Consider the following 19239-nt stretch of genomic DNA (forward strand, 5'->3'; position numbering starts at 1 on the left):
TCTTCTACAAGCTTGGATGTTCTTGGAAATGCCATGAGAAGTTACTAGGATCTTTAAGGAAAAGGACTGCATGATCTGATTGATATTTTGAATTCACTGAGGCTGCTGTCTGAGGCGTGGGGTGGGAAGACTAGAGTAGGAGCTGGAGACCAGTTAGGAGGCTAGGTCAGTAATCCAAATTAGAAATGGTAGTGGTTGGGATCATGGCAGAAGGATTCAAATTCTATTTCAGAATTAGAATCTTGGACTAAATGGACTGAATTAAATGCGGTGAGGAAGGGGCTGTAAAACAAGAGGAAGAAATTATAAGGCTTTAGGCTTGAACAACTGGGTGGACAGTGCTGCTGTTTACCAAGATGTGAAAGACCAGTGGAGGAACAGGTTTAAGGCTGAGGGCTGACTATCGAGAGTTTGGGACATGTTAAGTTTGTGATGCATTTGAAAAACAGACAAGATTGAGACTCTAAGGGAGAGAATTTGGGATAGAAATATAAGTGTGGGAGTTAGGACACAGAGGCATTTAGCATCCCATGAATGGATTAGAGCACCCTGGGTAAAGTGTAGAGATGAGTAGGCGGTTATGCACCAGAGCCTGAGGGACTCCAAGATTCAGATGTATTACAGAGAAGAAAGAGGTGAGAGCAGAACCTGAGGACTGTAGAGTCACAGTAGCCAAGAAAGGAAAGAGACTGGTTGGCTTCTATTTAAAATTGCACAGTAGAAATACTTCTACACCCTTTCTTCCCAGAACTTCCCTCCAAACAAGGAGAATGAGAATGGAGACACAAGTTCAATTTTAATGAATCCCGGAGACATCTGCAAACCATAAAAATATGAAGAATGGAAAAGATAGGGAAGAATGGTAACCACCTATCAGACCACTAGAAAGTGAAACTTGCATGCCTGCAATGAGAAATATGGACAAGAAGAAAGTCAATTTATTCTGCCAACCTGCCAAAAGATGTAGGAAGCAGACTTGTCCAGTGTAGTAGGAAGAGGGGTAATAATGAAAACAGAGCTTTGGGATTTTGGATCTCTTGCTCCTCAATACGAATGGACAACCAAGCAATATCTGAAAAGATATTTCATTAATAGGAACAAAGATTTCCAAATGAACAAACTGTAAAAAGGAATTTGAACAAGAAAAAAAATGCAAAAGAGGTTAAAACTTAAAATTTCAAAAACTAATTACTCCCCTCGGAATGATGAGAACACGTTTATGTCTATAAATCAACAACAGGAAACTACACGAAAGAAAAATTCAGAGAACAGGAAAGAGATCTCAGAAATGAGAATAAAACTTAAATTCTTTTTTAAAAATCTATAGGAGGACTGGAAGATAAAGTCAAGAAAATTCCCTAGAAAGTAGAACAAGGAGAGAAAAGATGTTTAAAAATTAAAATATCAATCCAGAAGTTAACATATGGCAAAGAGGAGTTCCAAAAAGGAAGAAAAGAGAAAACTGTGGGAGGGAAATTATCAAACACACACACACACTCACACACACACTTTACAGCATTAAAGGAAATGAAATTGTAAATTAAAAGGGTCTACTATTACACAAGATGAATTTTTTTAAATCCCTTGGGCACATGATTATGAAACTTTAGAACACCAAAAATAAAAAGATTGTTAAAGTTTCCAGAGGGAAAAACTGGGTCCCATAAAAGAAACAGAAATCCAAATGTGATTAGATTTTACATTAGAGGTGGCAACGTAGAGCAAAAGTTGGGAATGTGGCTGCCTGGGTTTGAATCCTGATTCTGCTTTCTACTAGCAACGTAACTTTGCATAGTTAATTAATATTTCTGTGCCTCAGTCTCCTCATCTGAGAAATGGCATTAATAATCATATATACCTCACAGCATTGTTATCAGGATTAGATGAGTTAACATTTGTAAAGTGCTCAGAATAGTGTCTGGCACTTAATATTTGCAATTTAAGTATTTTCTAAGTAAATTTAAAGACAAAGAATTGAATAGGACTTCAAACTTCTAAGGGTAATGAGTTGCTACCTAGAAGTCAATATCCAACTAAAACTCCTAAACAAGTATGAAAATAGAAAACACATCTTTTCAGACATGCAAAATCTCAAAAAAAATTTATTTTCTCTGAACCTTTTCATGGGAAGTTCAAGAATTATAAGCATCACTAAAACAGGAATTAAACCAAGAAAGAGGAAGATACGGTATTCTGTAAATGATTGGAAGACAAAGGGAAACAGGGAATATAACACAAGAGAAAAGGAAAGTCCCAGGATCACATCAGCATAGCAGGCGAAGAGGGCAACCAGTAAAACTCTGAATTAATTAATTAGAAAATAAATGAAATAGAAATGACTGGGAAGGGACAGCCTGGGAGTTCGAGATTTGTAGATACTGATAGGTATATATAGAATAGATAAACAAGTTTATACTGTATAGCACAGGGATGACTATATACAAGATCTTGTGGTAGCTCATGGTGAAAAAGAATATGAAAATAAATACATGTATGTTCATGTATGACTGAAAAATTGTGCTGTACACCAGAAATTGACACAACATTGTAAACTGACTATAACTCAATAAATTTTTTTAAAAATGGAATAGAAATTTCCAGGAAAATAAATGGAATAGATAAGTTACAGCCAGATTTGCCCTTGTGGAACATTACATTAAATGAAAGGGGAAAAAAATAGCAAAGGACACAAGGCACAAGGAAATGCATACATGAAAACAAATCAGGCAATTACTAACTACAGGAAAACCAAAAGTTGTATAAGAAACGATCAAGACAGTGCTTGGCAAAGAGAGTAATATATTTACTCCAGTGATGCAAACATGTAATAGTGATTTAACTAAAAATTGTGATATAACTAAACCAGAAGAATTGAACAGGGATAAGAGTTGGGGGTTGGAGAACATGAGTGCTAAATGGCATCCACCAAATAGGAAGTCAGCATAATGTCCAAAAAGCAAAGAGACTGAGGACTGGCTTATTACTGAGAAACATAGAGGTAAATACCAGGCAGGATATTTGCCCCAAATAGTGTGCATGGATTCTCCTTGAGTCTCCTCACTGCTCCTGAGCACCCCTTACAACCTCCACTGCCTTGATGTGAAGCTCAAAGTTACTGAGAAGATGAATCAAAGAAAATTCCCAATTTGCTCTCTGTTGCTGTAAGCTGTGTATCATATTATTATAGCCACATCTCCTACTCTCTCTCTTAACTTTGATCATTTCAAATTAAGGAGTGCCATTAGGGTTTCCAGGATTTACTTTCTTCTCCCTCATTTCAGTCTGGTCTCATTGCACCATACCTAATACAAATTCTTTGAATTTTGTGGAATGTGGTTGGCACCATTCCCTGGTTTCAAAACAGATTAGTTGAGAGTATTTTGGTTTTGTTTCTTTAATGTCTCTTAGCCATTTCTAATTCTGAGAAAATCTTCAGAATTTTATACATAAGCTACCATCCTTTCCAGAAGTCTGTGGCAATTGGCAAAACTTCTTGATGCTCCTAAACGTGTTTAACTCTTATCTAAATATTCTTGTAAAATGTATTAAAAATAGACCTTTTCAAATTCACAACATAAAAAGGACTTATGGTTCAATGTACATCACACCACTTGGTCCTTTACTGATTCAATTATATGTTGTTAACAAGGATATTTAAAATTCTAATGCAGACAAAAGGTTCTATATCCACACAATGGAGTATTATTTAACCACAAAAGGAATTAAGTTTAACATGGATGAAACTTGAAAAAGTCAGATAGTGCTCGCTTCAGCAGCACGTATACTAAAATGGAAAAACTCAGATACAAGAGGCCATGTATTGTGTGATTTTATTTATATGGAATATCCAAACTAGACAAATCTAGAGAGACATAAAGTAGATTCGTGGTTGCCAGGAGATATGGGGAAGGTAAACAAGGAAGTAAACAAGATATGGATACCAGTGATGAAAATGTTTTGGAATTAAAAAGTGGTGATGTTTGCACAACCTTTTGAATATACTAAAACTACTGAAGTGTATGCTTTAAAAGTGCAAATTTTATGGTATGTGAATTACATCTCAATTAAAAAAAATTCTCTTGCAATCTCCCTGAGGGCTTGAGACCTGTTGAAAAATTTCAAGGCATGGCATGCACAATTGAATACAAAAAATAATCCACAGAACTATTGAGAAAGTGCCAAGCCCTAAAGCTCACCTCGTATAGAGTTTTATGTACCAATAATGGAATCAGAAATATTATTAGGTGTTAAAACAAAATGGAGTTCTGAAGTGTGTACAGGGTGCTACCATTTGTATAAAAAATAGAGGATATATAAATGTTTTATATATGCATAAAATATCTTTAGGCAATACATAAAAACTGGTTACAGTGATTGCCTCCAAAAAGACCCGGCTAAGGAATGTATATAACAAGGTGGTGAGACTTTTCACTATATTCTTTATGCTGTTTATTCCGTATACTTTTTAAACCATGTGAGTGGAGTAACCATTCAAAATAAATTAAAATTAAATTATTTAGCCTAATTATGCTTTACTTCATGTGTACAAATGCCATCTTCAACTATAGCTGTGGACCTTTCTATTTCTCCTTTCAGTTGTATTAGCTTTTCTTTCATATATTTGAAGCTCTGTTATTAGATGCACACATTTAAAAGTGGTTATGGCTTCGTAATGACTTGACCCCTTTTACGTTAAGGAATGTCCCTCTCTAACCTTTGTCATATTCCTTGTTCTTAAATTTATATTGTCTGATATTAACACAGCCACTGTAGTTTCTTTTATTAGTATTTGCATTTATTTATTTCCCTATTCTTTCACTTTTAACCTATGTCTTTATATGAAAAATGAGTTATCCAATTTGACAATCTTGTTTTCTTTAACATGATTTCTTTAACATCTTTAACATATTGTAACGTTTATAATAACTATTTTAAGATTATTTTCTACTAATTTCATCTCTATTATTCCTGGGTCTTTTTTATTGGTCAGGTTTTTTGGATAACAGACTTTTTAAAAAAGCAGTTTTAGGTTCACAGCAAAACTGAGTGGAAAGTTCTCATGTACCTCCTCCCCCAGTAAATGCACAGTCTTCCCACTGTCAGCATTCCACACCAGCGTGGAAAATTTGTTACATTCAGTGAACATTGACACATCATTATCACCTAAAGTCCATAGTTTACATCAGGGTTCAGTCTTTATGTTGCACAGTGTATGGATTTTGACAACTATATAATCACGTGTCTGCCATTACAGTTCATACAAAGTAGTTTCACGGCCCTAAAATTCTTTGTTGCACCTGTTCATTCCTCCCTCCCCTCAGCCCCTGGCAACCACTGATCTTTCAACTGCTTCCATCATTTTGCCTTTTCCAGATTGTCATATAATTGGAATCGCACAATACATAGCCTTTTCAGATTGGATTCTTTCACTTAGTAATACGCATTTAAGGTTCTCTCATGTCTTTTCAAGACTTGATAGCTCATTTCTTCCTAGTGCTGAATAATACTCTATTGTCTGGATATACCACGGTTTATCTATTCACCTACTGAAGACATCTTGGTTTCAAATTTTGGCAATTATGAATAAAGCTGCTATAAGCATCTGTATGCAGGTCTTTGTATGAATGTAAGTTTTCAACACCTTTGGGTAAATACCAAGGAACACAATTGTTGGATCGTATTGTTTGGTTATTAATTATTGTATTTTCATATACTTAGTTTTTAAGAAACTGCCAAAATGTCTTCCAGAGTGGCTGTACCATTTTCCACTTTTTCCCCTGGAGATCTTTTTCCCTGAAGACTCCATGTTTCTGCTTCAGACTGAACTGTTTTCCTCTAGTCCTGCTACACAGCTTTTATTTTTAGGACTTCTCTTTGCTGCTCTCCCTCCCCTTTTCCAGATCCCATGTCTTCCTCTTTCTTGGTTTACTTCTGCATTTTGTTGGAACATATTCCCCCATATGTTCCTAAGAAAAGTTGCATGGGAGATGAAGTTTCTGAATCCCTAAATACCTGAAAATTTGTATATTCTACTTTTATATTTGATTAATAATCTGATGAGGTCTAGAGTATTTCTAAATTCCTATATTATTTTACATAAATGATTTTTGAAATGTGCATTTGTAACTAAACTAATATATTAAATATTACAAATAGAAAAATGAGTGAATGAGACGTGAGGAAGTAAAGACAAGGGCAGATGTTCTTTTTGAGCTTGCTTTTAAAAAGAGAGAGGAGAGTGATAACTAAATAGAAAGCAAGATACAAGAGAGAGAAAGCCTTTTTTCCCCCTTCCCTTCACTTAAAGAGGAATTTAAGAATATTTGTAGACTCCAAAAGAGACTAGAATGTTGAAAATAGAAAGAGAAAGAGGTAATTCAATAAACATGATCTTTCTCCCAGGAAAGAGAAGAATAAAAGCACAGTAGAAAAGTTAGCCTTAACAAGAATGAAAATATTTTTTTCCTCTAAAATTAGAGGAAGACAGATTGAGGGAGGTCGTAGGTTGATTGATGATGAAGTAAGAACAGGAACATGAGGCAGTCCACGCAGTACGATAGCCTTAATTTACTCTGCTCAGTACAAGGCAAGCACAGGTTCTAAGAGAGAGAGAGGAGAGGAGATGGGAGGAATAGACTGAGCAGGGTAGCAAAGTTCTGGGGATGGGACTAAGCTGGAGAGCGGAGCATACTAGGATTGCCAAGTAGTCCTGGGTTACAAAACTAATTGTTACTCACCATCCTGCCCTAGACTTTAGAATCCTAACAGTCAGATAGAAGGTGTATGAGATAAGCACTTTATTGTTCTCTTTCCATGTTGCCAGGACATTGAGGGTCAGCTTTGAATGGGAAAGGCAGAAGGAGAGAGAGAAGACCTTGGATCTCTTTGCACCTAACTGGTCTTTACTGAACAGGAAGTTCTCACTTCCTCACAAATGGCTCTCCCACCATAAGATCAAGTTGCTAAGGGTGTCCAGGCAGTGTACAAATCTGCTTTAATCAGAAGCACTGTGGAATTGCTTCAAAAGCATGCTGCACAGGTGGTGACCGAGGCAAGGAAGTGAGAACATGCTTCACAACTTGTTTACTGGCTTTTTTGTTGTTATGTGTCGTTTTCTCTTGCAAGACTGTGATTTATGCAATAACATTGCCAAATGTGTTTAGTAGCACGCCCTGTTTCCAGGGAGACCTACTGCACTCTGTTCAAAATTGTACATGCAAACCCTGCATTTTATACTGAAGAAACTGAGGCACAGGGTGGGTGAGCAAGGTCAGAGAGCTAGTAAGCAGTGGCACTGAGAATCAAACTTGGTGACTTGACCTGGCCCAGAGCCTGAACTTAAACCATCACCACTTAACTGAAATATACACATAAATGTGTGCACTCATTCATTTACTCACTTCATACATATTGAACAGTTCTCTTCTTGGATAGAAGAAAGGAGGAAAGTCTCCTGTGCTCACCACTGACAAACCCTGGGAGCAGGGCTGGTAGAGCCCCAGTATCCATCTGAGAACAGACTGTGAACACAGTATAGACCAAATGCACAGTAAATGGAGTCTTTTTTGAGGCTCTCTTGTCAAAACTGTGACCCAGTCTCTGCTTGTGTACCTCAAAAGGTAAAGTCAAAAGTAAAATGAAGGATGAGTGTGGGAGCACTCCCTCCCCTTCAGTCTTTTGGAGGAGCTGGAGAAGGATGGGTATGAGTTCTTCTTTGTATGTTTGGTAGAAGTCCCCAGTGAAGCCATCTGGTCCTGCACTTTTGCTGGTAGGGAGGTTCTTCATTGCTGATTCTATTTCATTTCTAGTGACTGGTCTGTAACATGGATGGACCTAGAGCTTGTCATTCTAAGTGAAGTAAGCCAGAAAGAGAAAGAAAAATACCATATCATATCACTCATATGTGGAATCTAAAAAGAGAAAAAAAGAGGACACGAGAACTCATCTACAAAACAGAAACAGACTCATAGGCATAGTAAACAATCATGGTTACCGGGGAAAGGGGTGGGAAGGGATAAATTTGGGAGTCTGAGATTTGCAAATGTTAGCCACTATATATAAAAATAGATTTAAAATTTTTTCTTATGTACAGCACAGGGAACTATATTCAATATCTTGTAATAACCTTTAATTAAAAATAATATGAAAATGAATATATGTATGTATAGGCATGACTGGTAAATTGTGCTGTACACCAGAAATTGACACATTATAACTGACTGTACTTCAATAAAAGAAAAGAAAAGAAAAAAATTAAGTTCTTCTTCAAGTTATTATTCTTTTGTTGGAAACTGTTAGCAAGAATGGCACCATCTGATAGAAATATAATACAAGACATATATGTAATTTTAAGTTCTCCAGTAGCCATGTATTTTAAAAAATATAAATAAATAGTAAAATTAATTTAGTAATAGATTACTATCCAAGTATTATATTTTATATAGTATATAATAACAGTATATTATTAATAATATAATGTTATATACTATATTTATACATAGTATAGAATGTTATAATATAGTATAAATTAATATCCAAATATTATATATTTATATATAATAAATAACATCCAAAATTATCATTTCAACATGTAATCAACATAAAAATGATTGATGAGATATTTTACATTCTATATTTCACACTAAGTCTTCAAAATCTGGTGTGTAATTTATGCTTAGAGCAAATCTCAATTTGGACTAGTCACATTCCAAATGCTCAGTAGCCACATGTGGTGAGTAGCTACAGGATTTGAACAGCACAGAGCTGAAAGTTACTTATGGTGAGGCAAACCTGGCCTCTCGAATATTCCATTCATAAATTCTGATTGCATGCCATGGAGTAAGAGAATACAACTCACCCTTTTCAGGGATCTTAGCCTTTTCAGTATTACAGATATAGAAAGAATATTGGTCTAGAATTGAACTAACTTGCCCAAGGTCTTCCACTGAGTTGGTGGTAAAGCCAGGATGCGCACTAAGACGTTCTAACTCCCGGGGCTATGCTCTTCCCAAAACACCATGCTACTTTCTCTCACAGGGCAGACTTCAAAATTTTACAACATTTGAAAATACTCTTGGGCTTCTGTTCTCAAAGAAAATTCTTTTAGTTGTCCTTCATATGTGCTTCTCAGACCTGTCTTTTGCCTAACATGATATTTTGCATGTAGCAGGTGCTCTATAAATTGTTTTTAATCAAATGAGATTTGTGCATTGTACAAGCAGCACCTATACAAATTATTATTCAACTGCCTTTATGTCATTATTCAAACATTTTCACATGTTCACCACATAAAGCACTGTGTCAGAGATCATAAAGGAAAAATGAAATTTCAGATGAACTATCTAACCCTCATGACATCTGGTTATCACTGTATTATTTTTTAATGTTCTTAAGTTACCTGCTACAGAATATAGTATAATCTTTTTCTGGGAATCAATATTAAACATACTGACCTTCATTACTCTGAATACATCCCTCTGGAAAGTTAAGGCAATCTTTTCTCTTTTCTGTGTATCTGAACTCTCTCCCATTTTGCCTAATTTATCATAGATTACTGCTAGTGATTCTGAAACCTCATTTTCAAGTTCCTTCAGTAGTCTGAAAATTAATTTGTTTGGATCTTTCAGGTAAATATTCTCTTCCTTGCCTCTTCTCATTCAAAGCTCTTACATCAGTGATCCTCAAAGTGTGGCCTGCAGCCCCTGCGGAATATTGAGACCCTTTGAGAAAACAACTAACAGCATTTGTTGTCAGTAATAAAATTCAAGCTTTGGGGTAAAAAAAAAAAATTTTTTAAATCTATATCTGCCACCAGGAACTTGACAGTTTCCCAATATTTAAAGACTTTTTTGATAAGCCCAGAGTGATATAACAAATGTGATTTTTTTTCTTACATTGTGTAAGGAAATGTGTCAACATTTGGAAGACCTACACAACTCAGTGAACCAATATTTTCCCAATAACCCATGAACGATGTTACAGAATCGTGCATGGGTAAAAGATCCATTCAAAGAACAAGATAAACCAATGTGTTTGAAGGTTTCCAATTCCACATTGCAACTTGATGGGTTTGGTAGTATCAAATAAAAATATCTACACTCATCTAAAAAGGCTGTTAACATACTTCTCCCTTTTCTAACTACATATGTATGTGAGGCCATATTTTCTTCATATATTACAACCAAAACAACATATCACAATGGATTCAATGCAGAAGTATGTATGAAAATCCAACTGTTTTCTATTAAGACAAGTAATAAAGAGATTTGAAAAAAAAAAACGCTTTTTAAAAAAAGCCACCCTTATCACTAAATTTTTGTTTTGGAATGCATAGTCATCTTCATTAAAAATGTTATCTATGTTAACATGTAATGAGTTTCTCGTTATTTTTGAAATTAATAAGTATATGTCAGATAATAATGTGTCAGTTTTAATTTCTTTTTTCTAACTATAAAATTTCTTTCTTTTTTTTTTTGTATTGACGTATAATTAACCTACAACACTATGTTAGTTTCAGGTGCTGGAACACGTCATGAATTTGCATGTCACCCTTGTGCAGGGGCCATGCTCTGTGCCATTTCAATTTTAATATTTGTGCTGCCGAAGCTAGTCCTCAGTTTTAGTTTTTAATGTGGTAAATATCAATAGGTTTAATCACACAAACAAAAGCATTTTGAGGTCCTCAATAAATTTTAAGAGTGTAAATGAATCCTGAGATGAAGAAACTTGAAAAGTGCTCCTTATACCACTGTCTGACCCATTCCAGTTTGAAGACTATGCTCTCTTAAAGAAAATTAAAGGTTTCATTAAGTTTTTATGGAAAGTAACATACACAGCATGGTAGTTAATGGCCCAGGCTTGGCAATCAGATTGACCTGGATTTAAGTCCTAGCCCTACCACTTACTAGTTTTGCTATGTTCAAGTTATTGAATCTTTCTGTACCTCAATTCCTCATCTATCAGATGGATATAATCGTACTTCCTACCTTATGAGATTTAAATAGCAAAGCTTGTTGCACTCTTAAATCCAGAATAACCATCACCATTACAAAAATTAGTACTACGTTTTGAGAGTAATATGGTGCTAATGTAGCAATGGGAGGTATTGTAAAGCCTTGAAATTCTCTTCCTTCATCAGGAAGTCATTTTTCCAAATGAACTGCAACACTAGTTCAGTTCCTCTCCAAGCCAACCTAGAAATCCATTACGATTTCTGGGTACTATAAACCTTAATCATCGAATATTTTTCTGTTGTAAAGCTGAAAAGCATGTATTGTGCTTACACGATGGGTCAATTTTCTTACATCTCTGTAATAACATCCATATTTGGGAAAAGGCCCAATTGCAAAGGCTGACTCAAAGAGTTAACATAAGCAGGTGAGCAAAGTGATTACCAAGCACTGACTCAGGATGAGCTTAGCTCTCCCATCACTAGACTGCTTTTACTGCAAGTACACAACTTACTAGACCCACTCAGAGAACTTTTCTTTGTCAATGCCACTTTGGACATTGTAAGTCACAGAGCATTTGAAACCTGTTAATTTTTACATATTAACCCTGTATAAAACACTGTGGTAGAATATTCACATAATCATCATGGTTGGACCTATGATAATGCTAATTCTTTGTTCAATATAATTGACAACAGCAGGAACGTCTTCATATATATCTGAGGGAGCCAAATGAATGTATTTGCATTAATATCTTATTAAGGAACCTATAGCTAATTATAATCAAATACATTTTGTTTTTCAAACACTCATCCACTTTTAAGACTTTGAAGTCATCATTAAAACTGGACATTTATTAATTTAAGTTTGCTGACTCCTATCATTTCCATTTTTTCTGTTGCCCATTTAGTGGTTTTCATTTTTAATATCAGTGTACTTTTTGCTATAAAATTTCCATGTGGTTCTTTTTATAAATTCTGTTTCTCTGCTGAGAACTTTTATGTTTCCATTCAATTCAAGGGTGTTTATGTTTATCTAATGGAGCATAATTATAATAGTGGCTTTTACATCTGACAATTCCAACATCTTGGTTATCTCAAGGTTGGAGCCTTGATTTTTTTTTTCCATAGCAATTGGTCACATTTTTCTGGTTCTTCCTAGCTAAGTAATTTTGGAGACTGAGTTATATTAACTCTGAGTCTTGTTGGACTTTTCCAGAAAATATTTTGTTTGTTAAGCAATCAACCCAGTTAGGCTCACACTGTAAATTCTGTCTCACCTTCTGTGAGTGGTGGTTCTGACCTGAGTTTCATTTTCGAAGACTTTGCTATGGTGCCTTGGGTCCATCCCATGCATGCCAGCTCAGGACTGAGCCCAGGACATGTGGAAGTTTATACATAGAATTAGAGGATCCCCTTTTCCAGCTCTCAGGATTTTCGTCAGCATCTCTTCAAGATTTTCCCACTCTCCCCAACCCCATGCTCTCTGGCCCAGAATGAGACTCTTTTTTCTGTTTCTTCTTGCCAGAAAGCTAGACTTGTCTGAGTTTTAGCTACTCATACCTCCAACGCTGTGCAGCTCTGCAAGAGGGGCCCACCGTTAAGGCAAAGCTGTAAGAGAAAAGAGGAAAAAGTGGGAAACATCCTCATATACGTTGCTTTTCCAAGCTTCGACTCTCCTTTACAATCTGCCTGCCTCTGTTTACTTTTCAGAGTTCTTAGGTATGTGTTTTTTTTACATTTGCTCCAGAGGTTTTTAGTTTGACGTCATTAATAGGAAAGATGGACTTGAGTGGGTTGAGTCCACCTTGGCTGGAGCCAGACGTTCCCCTGACTACTTCTCTCAAATGTCACCTTCCACCACTCTACCCTGTCACTTAGTCCAATCCGCCGTCCTTCTTACAGTTTCCTAAATGGCCAAGTTCGTTTCTACAACAAGCCATTGCACTTGCTCTTCCCTCTATGGGAAGTCTGTTTCCTCACTCCAAAACAGCCCGTTCTGACGTCTACACTACTGTAATTCCAAATGGACACAGAAGGCCTGCAACACATATTTGCTGGATGGCCAGTTGGCCTGCTTAACTGACAACCATTTACTTTGAACTGTCTGGGTATTCCAGTCCAAGCAAAAATAAGGTGCGAGTTTATTTAGTCGATTTAATACTAAACTAGCAAATACAAGGGCTCTCATTCTGAGTCTTGATTTAAAAAAAAATGCATGCCAACATCTTACCATCTTACCTGTAAAGAACTTTGCAAGAGAGTTGTTTTCTCTTCTATGGCTCAAACAATTGTGAAAGACTTCTCTTAGCTATTCATTCTGCAGGACTTAGAGCTTGTACTGAAGCCTGCTTTTCTTCCGTCAGTAATAAAGAGTATCCGCTCGACTCCATTACCCACTGGTTGTTTAGGCTTTTGGGTTTTCATTCGCTTTGTAAATTTGACTGTTTAACAGGTAGCAGACTGCCATGTTCAAACCCAGTTCCACTTAACAGTTGTCAGACTTAGGAAATTTAAATACTCTGACCTTCAGTTTTTGTGCATAGAATGAAATAAGATTACCTACCTTGAAGAGTGGGGAAAGCATGTGAAACACCTCCCACAGCGTCTGGCACATACTTCAGGCTCAAGAGAATGATGCTTCTTATTTTCCTGTCCCTCTACCAGCCCTCCAGTGCTAAGAATTAGTTTGCGCTCCCCCTTGCTTCTTTTCTTCCTGCTTCCCTTCTTCTCTTTCTTCAGCTTCCTCTCTCTCTCTGTGCTCTTTTATTTTGGTCTCTAGGTAGCTGACTTATCACAGAATTTCCATTAATTTTAAATATATGTCTTCAGGTTTTCTGAGGTAGAACTGTGTTTAACTTCCTTGAGAAATACTCGAGTTGCTTCAGGCTTTCAAGTACCTCCTCGCCAAGAGTTTACTCCAGTAAATCATGTTCAGAGTGATATTTTTGTTTTAACACCATTGGATCTTTTATAGAAACAATGGCTTTGGTCTTCTCCAAGAACAAGCTAAATACATTAAATGATGTCTGCTGAGTCTGGCAAAGGGAAATTTTACCTTATACGTACTCTTTTACCAAAGACTAAAACTTATTTTCCCTTTTGAACATTCATTTAATATACGGTACCAATAATCATAACAAACCCATGCGTTAAGCGTGTGAATTGTAATGGCTGTATACAGTAAACGCAGTATTAGCTAATCAATTACTTAAAGAACACGTATAGTTTCCTTGTTGAGGATAACCATGTAAAGTGCTGGGCTTTCCTGCCAAAGATATCTTCATGGAAGTATCAAATAAAACTAAGAAGTTGCTGATTTTCACATCCACTTGTGAAATTTAAATACATTTCTCTTCCTTATAGATAATAAGGATTAGAAAACTAGGAAATCTCTAATTTCAAAAACATGGTTATAACGGAAAAGGGAAGCATAAACATAGATGCTTAGAGAATATTTTTACAGATTATATTTTTGGTGAGTTTCACAATATCTAAAGGTCACATTTACCTGTGAATATGTTAAATAGAAAAATGCAACTACATTTACCCCAGGTCTCAGGTATTCCAAGAAGAGTAAATACTACAGTAAAAACATGGCTTCTTTCCTTGAAAATTAGGAGGCTTATTTATCAATGTTTGAAGGAGCAATTCACAACACTATTGGAATACATGGACTTCCACATTCCAATGAAGTAGGCTCAGGAGATGTTCCCACTAAGTGAAGTTTAACCCTTAGGCCAAGACCGAAGGATATATGCAATATATTTTTTAATTTACGTGACAGTTAATCTCACTTTGGGGAAACCCATTCAGCTACCTTAAATTCTTTCTAAAGCAAAGTAAAATGCATCCCCCCCAAAAAGCTTTAGATGTAGAATAAAAACAAAATGCAAAATTGCCAAGGAAGTGTCTTTAAAAACACTTAAAATCCTATTTTAAAATGAAGCATTAAAAGAAAAAAGGCTAATAGTTAATGTTTTCTTTCAAAATTTCATGTGCAACTACACATACCTGCTCTGATGGGAGGAAGAAGCTGGTAACTAGCAAATACCAGTTAAAAATGTCCTGATAAATAGTTGCAAATTTCTACTGTATCAAATTTTTCCCTTGATCACAAAGTTAAACTACTTGGATCTTGAAATGGGGTAGGAGGAGAGGTGGGGGTTCCCTTTTTGTGAAAAAATATTTCTTTCACTATTTAGATATTTATATGTTTCCAGAGGTTTTTGCTTATAACTTAATATACAGCACTAGGCCATAAATTTCACCTTTTGTTTCTCAAGTAACTCAAAATTTACAACTTGTTTCCCATCAATAAATCATAAGTGACATTTCCTTTCAGCTTTCCAGAAATGTTTAAAGCCATAACAGAACTTTAACTTCTACTGAAAAGTGGTATCAAGTATTTCCAAAACACACATATTAAGAGTTTAAGAAAAATTTTAAAATGAGCTCAACTCTGAGAATAAAAAGAAACAGATTGTTTACACAGATTTTGCCAAACCAATTTAGAAAACAAAGTAACTTGGAGCATTATGACTATTTGGGATGGTATTCTTAAAAATATTCTCCATAGACACACCAATAATCATCTTAAAAACTCAGGAATTAATAAGAGTTGTAAAAGGTGAGAAACTTTATAGAGGATAATCATCCTTTATGGAGGATTTCATCTTGCTAATTGAAAGGATGAAAAAATTCTAACTACTGTTTCAAGGGTCTGTTCATCAATTCTTACATTCCCAGTGAGGCCTATTCTAGACTTAACCTATTCGACACTGCAGTCTCTTTACTCTGCATACCTGGTCTTCCTTACCGTGTTCCATTTTCCCCCCATAGCACTTATGACCTTATCTGTGGTATGTTTATTGTTCATCATCTATTACCCTTTGCTAAAATGTAAGATCCATGAAGACAGGAATGTGCTGTTCATCCATTTGTATCCCAAGCATCTAGAACAGTGCCTGACATAAATCAGGGGCTCAGTAACTACTGAGTGATCTGCAATTTAGTTTCTTTACTGCACCATGTTGTTTAGAGATGCCACTTTTCATTCTGCTTCATTCTTAGCTCCCTCTTCCTTGCTCAAGAAAGCTTTCCCTGATCCTTCCAAAGCATTAGTCAGATAATTATGCTATGGTAACAAATTGCCCCCAAATCTCAGTGTAAATGAATGTTTCTTGCTCATGCTAATTTCTAATACACTCAATGTGGGGGAAGGAAGAATATGAGGAAGTTCTGCTCCATATGGTCACTCAAGCCCCTGGGTGGACAGAGCTGCGCCATCTAGAACATGTCATGTTCTTGGTCACTGTTCAAAGAGAAACTAAAAGATTGTACAAGGGATTTTATTTTCAGTGCCTTTCCTCTGAAGTGTCACATAACTTTCACTGCTATTTTGTTGGAATAAACTAGTTACAATGGTCCCATCTAACCTTAAGGGGGTAGAAATTTAGAGGAGCATATGGAATGTTTGGCAATCATTACAGTATCACATATTATAATTATTTTAATAAAGTCTATTTCCTCTAGAATTGAAACACCTCAAAGGCAAGAAAGGGTGTCTGTTTTGATCTCTAATGTATTCCAAACATCTGTTATACATAGCAGGGGCTTGATAAACATTCATTGAATAAAAAGTTTAAAACCAAATATTGAAAATAATTAATCTTTTTAATTTTTTAAAGAAAAAATACTCTCCATAGGAAAGCATTTCTTTTTTACGTCCATCAGTAGCCAAATGGAATTTGATATAAACATTTCAAATATACCAACTTTGGTTAAATGCACAACTTAGAAAATAACTCATTAATGCACACATCAAGATGCTACCAATAAATTCATTAATATCCAAGATTCATTACTATATGTCAAAAGTCATCCAGGGTTAACCTTATTTTCATTACAGTGAACTGTAAAATTCCAGTGAGCACTGTTTGCCTGAATCAAACTATTTAATCTCTAAAATTGGAGTCTGGCACTCTCAAGACACCTAATTTACCCACCCACCTACCCACACCCCACTACACACACACACACATGCACACACACACACATATAAATTGCCCATGAGGGCATTTGAGCAATTTAATGGAAAAACAAAATAGAAATTGAAAAAGCATCTGTAAACGTGAGATATCATTTAGACCACTGTATAGAGTAGGCAGAAAATCCTAAAAGTATACATAAATAAAAGTCTGTAAATGATAACCTGCAAAAAGCCACATCTAAACATTTTAAGAATTTCACTACAGTAAACAGATTGGACTCACTGAAACACTAGAGCCATGACTACAAGCCTTGCTCCAAGACAAACAAAATCTCTAACCATTTTAAGGACAGATGACAATCCACATGCAACAAAGGAGATATAAATTACTTTTAATTTAAAAATGAAAAATATAAATCCTTGTTAAACATTTCATTTAAAAATATGCAGCTTTATTTTAAAATGTGGTAATGCTCAAAGATGGCAGTTGACTTCACTTATATACGTAAAAGTGTTCTTAAAGTATCAATATATCAGTTTATGTTATGCACTGCCCTCCAACTAAATTTTTTTTCCATCAAAATTCTCAAACAACTGTCAAAAAAAGTTGCATATTCTAAGCCCATCGTTATACTAAACAAGGTTAAGTTCCAGAGCTGAAGGTGAACCACTCATGAAATACCGTTTTTGACGTGATAAAAGTCTCATGGGCACACAGATTTAGAAACAACTAAATGATAAACCAGCAGGACCTTTTTTTCTTTTTGCAGGTGTTAAACTAATTCACTCTAAATTGAGCGACTGTTTGGGAACTGTAAAAAGTGAAAAGCTCATTCTTCTCTTCCAATCTATAAGGGAAATAGAAAGGTGATGACCATAACTACTAACATAGTGTTTCACACACTGTTTAACTATTTAACACAATTCTAAGATGCAAATGTTTGAAATGGTTTTTGAAGAGAAATATCTACAATGTTAAGCTTGGCTATACTAAATAAATGTAACTGTTTTATTTACTTAGACACGTATTATTCTGATGCCAGTAATATTTAAACATCCATGATTGACCCACTGAATTGGAAAGGGCTCCCAATAACTGCACATGATCTGCATCTGCAGCATTAGAAATAACCCAATCACTGTCCATTTTCTGAAGTAATTCAATATTCTACAAGTCCATGATAGAAATACTAAGCTTAAAGACTTAGAGAGTATAAACAGTACAAATTTCATTTTTCAAAGAAAATATATACATGAATATACAGAAAAAAACGATTGTATAATCACTAAAGTATTAACAATGGCTATGTTTCCAGGTGGTGGGATTATACGTGATAATTTTGTTGCTGTTATGAGAAAGTATTCTCAAAATAGCTAACTTAAGAACCAAAGGGCATTACCACCAATGAAATTATTTTGTCCTTTCTGACTTCACATTATAAACTTTTAAAGCTACCAACAAATATGAATTTGTCAGAGTGACTACATATATTCTGATATACTTGTAAGAAGGAAGATCTCTTATAATATGAAAAATAGAAAGATCATAGTCATAAAATAATAGATATGCTCTAAAATTAAAAACTGATAAGCAGCCTAATCTTTAGGCTCCCTATAGATACATAATTCTACAGGAAAATCAGTCTCCAACACCTCATCTTTCAAAGTTTTAAAATATTTTTCTCTATTATCTTTTTTGCTAGCTTTTTAGGTACTGTCCTTATACCAGTCTGGATTGAGTATTATTGTTTCCATTCACAAACATTTCTCTCTGCACTAGCAACAGTACTGCTAATCAAAACTTATACTCAAGCCATTTAATACTTAGTTTTATATGTGTGGCTAATTATCTGGCAAGAAGAAGGGAACAAAAAGAGTTTCAAATTAGCAGCAAATTAACTAGATTTAAGGGTCTTGATTTTTTGGAAGCCTTTGGAAGCCTGCATGTTAAACACTGGTGATTTTTAAATTCTCAATGGAAATGGTGATGGCATTCATTTAACCAAGTCAGCTCAAATTACAAGGTATGAGAACATGCAATAAAAACAAAATTGCCAGTAAATTCCTATTTTTCAGACATCACCAAGATCATCTTATAAATCAGAATAATTTTAGACTCCAGTATAGTTTTCAACCATACTTAAGATACCTAAGAAGAAAAAATAAAATGTGTGTACACACACTTTTCATACTTCTTTACATTATATTCACATTTACTATTCAAAAGTCACATAGAGAAAATTGAAATAACATTAAACTTGAAGTAACATTAAATTCTATTACATAAATGGTCTGTTTT

At 35.1% G+C, this 19239-nt stretch overlaps 1 pseudogene; it reads right to left on the minus strand.

Moving 5' to 3' along the window:
* Positions 1–10513: 10513 nt before the first annotated feature.
* Positions 10514–10612, minus strand: LOC116667420 (annotated as a pseudogene).
* Between the last annotated feature and the right edge of the window lie 8627 nt (positions 10613–19239).

This window comes from Camelus ferus, chromosome 11 (genome assembly GCF_009834535.1).
Source record: "Camelus ferus isolate YT-003-E chromosome 11, BCGSAC_Cfer_1.0, whole genome shotgun sequence".
Lineage (NCBI taxonomy): Eukaryota > Metazoa > Chordata > Mammalia > Artiodactyla > Camelidae > Camelus > Camelus ferus.